We start from the raw sequence: 9,041 nt of genomic DNA on the forward strand, positions 1-9,041 counted from the left end.
AACCAAAGGCCAAGCCCGAAGGGGTATGCATCCACTGCGGCGAGGTGGGCCACGGCAAAACACCCCAGTGGCACGCCAGACGTGCCGAGTGCCCAGCATACGGTAAAAAGTGTCGGAAGTGTGGCCGCCATAATCACCTCGAGAGGGCCTGCCTGGGTGGCCGATCGACTAGGCCCCCACCCGGAGAGACAGACTGGACGTGTGACGAGCAGACAGCAGCATTCGTTGAGCTATGTACAATCAGCACAGATGGCGAGTTACGCACGCTTCCCCTCGCTCACCACCTGTACGATGATATGTGCGACAAGTGGATGAAGCGTGCGTCCAGCCCGCAGCCATACGTCAACCTCACTCTCACCACCGAGCACGAGGATTACAAGGCTCTGGGTTTTGACCTCCTAAAACGCACCCGTGCAGTATCCCTGCCTGCTATGGCCGATACGGGATGCCAAAGCTGCCTGATCGGCATTAAAGTCGCTCAACAAATGGGCCTAAGCACAGAGGACCTCATCCCCGTATCCATGACCATGAAAGCTGCGAACAATAAGGGAATTCGGATCCTCGGAGCTGCGGTAGTCAGATTCGCCGGCAACAGTGGTGACGCTCGAAGGTTGGAGACACGCCAAATCGCGTATGTGACGGACACCTCAGACCGCATATTTCTCTCCCGTGCAGCCTGCGTGGACCTGGGAATGATCTCCGCCCAGTTCCCAACACTCGGGGAGGTGAATCTGGCGACATCAGAAGTATGTGACTGCCCGCGGCGTGCGGAGCCGCCGACCAGGCCAACTACACTCCCCATGTTGGCGATCGAGGCTAACAGGAAGGCGTTACGGGGACACTTGTTAGAACTGTACGCTCAGAGCACATTTAACACATGCCCCCACCAGACATTACCGAAAATGACCGGCCCACCACTCCGCCTCATGCTTAATGAGGATGCGACACCGGTTGCCTGTCACACCCCCATCCCCGTGGCCCTACACTGGCAAGAGGAGGTAAAGGCAGGCCTCGACCAGGACGTCCGCCTCGGCGTGTTGGAGGAAGTACCAATCGGTACACCGGTGACGTGGTGTCATCGCATGGTGATCTGCGCGAAGAAGACAGGCAAACCGCGACGCACTGTCGACTTCCAGGCCCTGAACAAGTATGCACTCCGCGAGACCCACCACACCCAATCTCCATTCCACCAAGCGAGATGTGTGCCTAACGGGAAACTCAAGACTGTGTTCGATGCCTGGAATGGTTACCACAGCGTCCCATTACACAAGGACGATCGCCACAAGACGACGTTCATAACCCCATGGGGCCGCTACCGGTACCTGTCGGCCCCGCAGGGGTACATGGCATCGGGGGACGGTTACTCGCGACGGTATGACGAGGTTGTCGCGGACATAGGCAACAAAACTAAGTGCATAGACGACACGCTACTATGGTCAGATACGATTGAGGAGAGCTACTTCCAGGCGGTCCAGTGGCTGGACATATGCGGCCGGAATGGAATAGTCCTCAACCCGGAGAAGTTCATTTTTAGCGCACCCACGGTGGACTTCGCTGGCTTTACAATCACCATGACTGATGTGCGACCGTGCAATCGCTACCTGGAGGCGATACACGACTTCCCACAACCACGTAATGTCACGGACATCAGGTCGTGGTTCGGGCTGGTCAACCAGGTGGCCTACGCCTTCAGTATGGCCAAGCGTATGCAGCCATTCCGGAAGCTCCTGAAGAGTGGAGAACGCTTCGAGTGGTCCGCGGAGTTGGAAGACATATTCCGTGAGTCAAAGGATGTGATCGTCGAAGAAATTGAGCGTGGTGTCCGCATTTTTTACAAAACCAGGCCAACATGTATCGCCACGGACTGGTCAAAGGAGGGCATTGGATTCTGGTTATTCCAGAAACATTGCCGATGTATGCCAGTCAGACCCTTCTGCTGCACTGATGGGTGGAAGATAACCCTGGTTGGCAGCAGATTCACGCATGCGGCGGAGTCCAGGTATGCGCCCATAGAGGGCGAGGCTCTTGCGGTCGCGGACGCATTGGACAAGGCACGCTACTTTGTGTTGGGATGCGAGGACTTGATTGTAGCTGTAGACCATAAGCCGCTGCTGAGACTCCTTGCAGACAGGGCGCTCGATGACATACCAAACCCACGCCTACGGAACCTCAAGGAGAAGACCTTGCATTATCGTTTCCGCATTGTGCATGTCCCGGGCATGAGGAACAAGGCGGCGGACGCCATGTCACGTAGGCCGGTTGGCACCACACGGCCATCACTTATGGACCTTCCAGATGACAACGCCCACCTCCCACCCAGTACGCACACTGATGTACTGTCCTTCCTACGCCAGACCGAGCCAGGGAATGACGACGACACTGAGGAGGATGACCTGGCATGGTGTGCTGCGGGCCTTGAATCATTGCGGTCAGTGACATGGGATCGTGTCAGGGAGGCCACCAGCAGCGATGGTGAGATGCGCACCGTGGAGGAAATGGCGACGGACGGCATCCCCGACTCAAAATTCGAGATGCCGACGACGATCCGTGACTTCCACCAGTACCGTGAGAACATCACATCAACTGATGGGGTGGTCTTGTACAAGGACAGGGTGATTATACCACTCTCTCTCCGCAGAGAAGTGCTGAGCGCCCTACACGCTGCCCACCAGGGCGTATCGATGATGACCGCCCGCGCAGAATCCTCTGTGTTCTGGCCAGGCATGTCGGCTGACATCAGCGCCACTCGGAGGAACTGCGAGCACTGCCACCGGATGGCACCTTCACAGCCTGGAGCGCCGCCAACCCCGCCGATCCCAGTTGTTTACCCTTTTCAGGCGGTGTGTTCGGACTTCTTCATGCACAGGGGCGTGCACTACCTCGTGACGGTGGACCGGTACTCAAACTGGCCGATCATCTCGAAGGCGACGGGGGGCGCCGCCGGCCTCATAAATCACCTACGTCGGGCCTTCGTGACGTACGGGACGCCAGAAGAGCTCACATCAGACGGGGGCCCAGAGTTCACCTCCACCGAGACCAGGTCATTTCTATACAGATGGGGCGTACACCACCGCCTCTCATCTGTGGCCTTCCCCCACAGCAACTGCCGCGCTGAGATTGGGGTAAAGACAATGAAACGCCTTATCACTGACAACACCGGCCCAAAGGGGGAGCTTGACACAGATGCTGTGCAGAGAGCGATCCTGCAATATCGTAACACACCTGACCCTGACACGAAAATATCTCCGGCAATGTGTGTCTTCGGCCGCCCGATACGTGACTTCATCCCGGTTGTACCTGGGAAGTACAGACCACACGAGACCTGGCGTGAGACACTGACGGCAAGGGAGGAGGCTCTCCGCAAACGCCACATCCGCACAGCGGATGCCTGGGCAGAGCACACAAAACGCCTCCCGCCACTCATGGTAGGGGACATGGTCCGTGTACAGAACCAGACAGGGCCCTACCCCAACAAATGGGACAGGACTGGCAGTGTTGTGGAGGTACGCCAGCATGACCAATACGTGGTCAAGATCGACGGCTCGGGCAGAGTCACACTTCGGAACAGGAGGTTCCTGCGCAGGTTCAGCCCTGTTCGCAACAACCTTCCACCTCCTCGATCAATTTACGACGACCTGGCGGCCCGTGTCACCGTACCACCAGCACTCGTTGTCACACCACGTCTGCCTGACCCCAACTGCGACCTTGTGTCCCCCACATCGCCACCGGTACTCACGTTGGCGAGCCAACCCCGGCGCGGGACGCCGCCTGCTTCGCACACGGTCCTTCAGGCGTCACCACCGGCCCCTTTGGACCCGGGAGCCGATCCCCCACCGGGGCCCACTGTGTCGTCCCCTGCACCTAGGGCGGACTTACGCCGATCCACCAGGGCGACCAGAGTGCCTGCCTGGCACAGGGACTATTCCATGGGCTAGTCACATAATGGACACATGATTTATAGTCACATAGCCTGGGTGTGGGTTACACAGGTATTTGTCCACGTTTTTGTGTGTTTATTATTTCTCAGCCTTTACACAGTATGTTAAAGACTCTGGGGGAGATAGAGAATATCTAGACAGCGCCTCTATAACAGACGGTCCTGCACAGTAGCGCAGCGACCGGAACAGGAAGTTGAGACGCTACTTGTAAATACACCTGCAGTCGTCCGAGACTTATTTGTATATTGTTTTCTTCTTTATTAAACTGGATGGAACAAATGGAATATCGTTCTTATTTAGGTACAATACAGTACGGCTCAATACACACAATTGTTAAGGGGATGCAGACCAGAGAAAGACGTTTGTCTTGTTTACATCAGGGTCCCCCATTTTCAATTCATAGACATTTATGACATACTCAACATACATGACATTTATGGCATAGGGACATACAGGTATTTAGTACTGTTACATTTGTGACATATACTATATTCAAATATACAGTAGTGTTACCCATAGATCCTGACAGAGTACATACATATGATGAGGAGGGGACTGTACATTAGGAGGGGGTGGGTGGGAGAGAACTAGTACTGGCACGTATTCATACAACTTCATGTCCAAAATTCTGAACTATCCCTTTAAGTGTTTATGTGTCAAGACTCGTTGTTGTAAACGTGGGGGCCTTGGGGTTTCAAGGGGTTCCCAGAAAACAAACAGGGAATAGTTTAATCTAATAATCATATCACATCTAACAACAACAATCTTCTCAGATGAGGGTCCTTGAGACAAAGTCTTAAAATGGGGGTATGTGGCCTAATGTGTCAATTAGGGGTTACTGGCAGTGGACAGGATAATTAGGTACCTGTATGAGAGATGCAGTCCAATAAGTCCATATGATTGATGCCCATGCTATGTTTGGTTGGTGCTCTTCTAAAAAGATATTTGACAACTGTGAACAGCCTTGCCGTTTTGTGCCGGTCTCTGTTTAGGTAGTAGGCAATAGGCGCTGCATGATAACTAAACTTCACCCCTCGAACTCGAATAGAGCCATACCTGCCTAGAAACTCAGTTTGACCACCTGAGTGGGTTCTTTATGAAACCATAAAGCCCCACCCAACACAACGGACAGTCTATTCCCTAACCAAGTTTCTATGTAGCAAGTACTAGCAACCGTAACTATTTCTGAACTAGATTATAGTTGTATGGTTATATGTTGGGGGCTCCCCCATATAGGCTCAGCCTCTTTGCTATAATAACCTGGTTCACTGGCTTCACCGTCATTGACATCAATGCACTGAACTAGCTAACTGCTCATATTAACTGGCAGTTTTCGCGATGGTAGTTAGTTTAGTGGCACTGACTGGTCCAACATTAGCAACTAACGTTAACTGGTGATGTCATCTTGCTAACGCTACATTAATATAACGTTAGCCCAACTTTGTGGTGTTTAACGTTACCGTTATCTTACCTCCATAACGGCTTAGTTTATTACACCTGCCAACAGAAGGCATTCGTCTTGTCCGTTAGGCTCGTGTATTGCCTCTAATATGATATTATATTACATAATCGTTTGCCACCGAATCCCTACAGCACGTTTAGTGTTAGCTGGTGGCAGCAGTTTTGTGTTATCATCATCAGACAGTTCCCTTTCAGTCATCATCAAAGGTTAGCTCTAGCTAACTCCGCTAGTTTCTTTTCCTAGTTTCTCGGGTCAGGCAGGGCCTCTTATTAAGTTGGTCACCCTGATAACAGCTCTAAGAACTCGATTAATTGCAGGTATTAAAGGCAGGTACCTTGACTTATAACGTAAACAAACAGGTAGGTATGTTAATAAATGTTTAAAACGTTATTTGTGTTACCGTTTTCGTTTCAGATGCCCTCGCCTTCCTTTTCTTTTCCTGTCCACCCTTCAGCCCCGCCCCCGACGGTGCCACGCCGATAACATCCGCCCATGTCACCGACTTCTAACCAATAGGACAACAGAAAATTATGAGTGACGGTAAATTTAACCAACACAATTTAGTCGCCCTAAATATATTATTGGCTTAAATATGAATTGTACAGTATATATTCAACAATTCTCTCAGAAGTTCTCAGACCGTTTTGCTGTGGAAAGGACCTTGCCGACCGTTTTGCTGTGGAAAGGACCGTTTTGCTGTGGAAAGATCTATGGATACAGGGAGTAGGAAGAGAGTCAGGTCACCAGAGGGGGAAGGGGGGGTTAAAATTGGCAAAATGGGTAGCAGTGAAGAGTTTGAGGTCTTGGTGAGATTCAAAATTAATGCAGGTGCGGCCGCACTGCATCCATTAAAGCTAGAAAAAAGTTTGGATGATCAGATAGGACCAGGATATGAGACAAAAACATTGTCAAACGGCGTGCTGAGAGTATGCTGCAAGGATTCAGTACAGTTTAAAGCAGCTGGGAAGTTGACAATGGTGATGGAGGTGGGGGTGGAGACAATTATCCCTGGAGAGAGACAGCAGGGGCTAAAAGGAGTCATTTACGGGGTTTGCGGTGAGTTGACCGAGGAGGACATTAAGGGTCATATCAAGGGAGGAATTGTCAGTGGTGTCTATAGATTCAAGGCAAGGGAGGGGAGCTCAGGAGCGCCAGTAGTGGTAACATTTGCAGACGCAGTGTTACCAGTCAGGGTGTATATAGGGAGCATGTCGTACGCCGTGAGAGAGTATGTAAGGCCACCGCTGCGCTGCTATAAGTGCCAGAAGTTCGGGCATATTGCAGGGGCTTGCAGGGCGAAACAGAAGTGTGCGAAGTGTGGCGAGGGTCATGAGATCAAGGAGTGCAATGCAGAGGTTCCCAAATGCTGTAACTGTGGAGGGGAACACCATGTAGCGTTTCGTGGGTGTGCATATGTTGCTCAGGCCAAGGAAGTGCAATCTGTGAGGGATCAGTACAAGGTGTCATATGCCGAGGCAGTTAAGTCAGTTGCGACTGTGAAAGAGAAGGAAAGGAGACAGGGGGTGAACAGGGTGCAGCAGGGGAGTCAGCAATCTGCTCCAACTCTGTCAGCCGCGCCTCCTATTATTTCCGATGCGTCTCGGTCTGGACCTGGTCTGCCAGCCGCGTCTCAGGATGAGGTGATGATAATGACCAAGACAGCGTTTCTGGCTTTCATGGTAGAGGTGGTGGCGGGAGTGAAGGACAGTGAATCAAAGTCTAACGTCTGTCTAACGGTGGCTAATGCAGCTGAGAGGTTTTTGGGGGTAGGGATAAGGCCAGAAGAAATCCATACTGTACTGGAGAGTGGGGTGCTGGGTGAGGGTGGGCAGCGGCCGGGCAAGGGTGCTGCACTGGGGGCAAAGGGGAAGGAGAGGAAAAGTGGGGTTGAATGGCAGAAATGCAGGAGTGGAGGGGCAAAGGAGAGGGAGAAGAAGGAGAATGAGAAGAAAAGTGGGGGTGAACAGTCGTGTGCACTAGGGGCAAAGGAGAAGGGGAAGATAAGTGGGCAGATAGGCAGGGGGCGGACGACAGACAGGGAGAGTGAGGGGGACAGCAGTATGGAGGAAGAAGAAAGAGGATTAGATCACTGATGTTCTGTATTCTTCAGTGGAATGCCCAGAGCCTGATCGCTAATGGACAGGAGTTAAAAAGATTTGTGGAGGAAGTCATAGTGAAACCTGAGTTAATTTGCATTCAGGAGACGTGGCTGAAACCTAGCCTTGAGTTTGTTATTCCAGGATATGAGTGTTTAAGAAAAGACAGAGTTGGTAGAAGAGGCGGAGGGTGTGCAACTTTCGTTAGAGAAGGGATCCAGTATAGGGCATTGGACATAACATCTAACCTTGAGTGTGTGGCAGTGGAAGTTTGGAGTAATCAGAGCCATAGTCCCATAACGGTGCTTAATTTATATAATCCGTGTAAACAACTTATTTTGCCTGAGTTTGATGAAATTATGCAGAAGGTGAGAGGTCCAGTTATATGGGTCGGTGATTTTAATGCTCGTAACCCATTGTGGGGAAGCAATAGTAAGGACAGTAATGGAGTCGTGGTTGAGGAGATCCTGGATAAGCATGAGCTAGTTATGATAAATGATGATAGACCGACTAGGTTTGATGTCACAAGGGATACTTGCAGTCACATAGATTTGTGTTTTGCCTCCTCGGGTTTGGCTAGGGTTGGAGAGTGGGAAGCGCTGGATAGTAATACTATGGGAAGCGACCACTGTCCTATTCTGTGCAAATTTGGAAGGGATCTGATAATAGAAATCGAGGAGAGGGTGCCCAGGTATAATTTTTCTAAAGCTAATTGGGAAGAGTTCTTGGAGGCGGCCCGAAAGTGGGTAGGAGAGATTGACTCTGAGGGGAGTGTAGACGAGTGGAATGCTTCTCTTAGTGAGATGATACATAGGGCAGCGCAGGGCACAATCCCTATGAAGGAGGAACCCAGAGCTAGAAGGATGGTTCCCTGGTGGAATAAAGAATGTGACGTAGCTGTAAGGAATAGGAATAAAGCATACAAGAGGGTGAGACAGTATCCAGGGTTGTGCCAGTCAGTAGAATATAAGAGGTTAAGGGGAGTAGCACGAAGAGTTATTAAAGATGCTAAAAAGAGTAGTTGGAGGAAGTTCTGTGAAACACTAGGCCCTGAGACTTCTGTGAGGCAGATGTGGGCAGTCGTACACAGAATGGCTGGAATATATAAAAAAAAGCTCGATTCCAGTGATTCAGAAGGGGGGGGTAGAAGCAGTAACCAATAAAGAGAAGGCAGACATGCTGGTGGAGGCATTTCAGGCAGTGCATAACTCTGGGAGTCTGGGGGAGGAGAGAGGGAGAAAGAGGTCTGAACTGTTATCGCAGAATGAGTGGAAGTTGAGAAGAAGCTCAGAAAATAATAATCTGATTAATTTGTACTTTACAATGAAAGAGTTAGGGGATGCTATCCAGGCTGGTGCAAATACGACGCCTGGCAGAGATGGATTATCCTATGAATTATTTAAGAATTTGGACGAATTTGTAATGATTGAAATACTGGGTTTGTTTAATAATGTGTGGCTAGAAGGCTGCTTGCCAAAGGAGTGGAAGCATGCCGTCATCATTCCTATTTTGAAGCCAGGTAAAGTAGCGGCTGACCCAGGGTCT

General features: G+C 50.9%; 1 protein-coding gene across 2 annotated transcripts in view; it reads right to left on the bottom strand.

The window, feature by feature from the left end:
- rhoaa (ras homolog gene family, member Aa) overlaps nucleotides 1–5,870 on the bottom strand; it is a 53,414-nt gene extending 47,544 nt beyond the window's left edge. The window contains exon 1 of one of the 2 annotated variants that reach the window (XM_084332635.1): nucleotides 5,801–5,870. The gene's annotated coding sequence lies outside the window, so the exon portion shown is untranslated. The remainder of the gene's footprint in view (nucleotides 1–5,800) is intronic. The other variant, XM_084332634.1, reaches the window with a different exon arrangement.
- Between the last annotated feature and the right edge of the window lie 3,171 nt (nucleotides 5,871–9,041).

This window comes from Notolepis coatsorum (assembly GCF_963971535.1).
Source record: "Notolepis coatsorum genome assembly, chromosome: 17".
NCBI lineage: Eukaryota > Metazoa > Chordata > Actinopteri > Aulopiformes > Paralepididae > Notolepis > Notolepis coatsorum.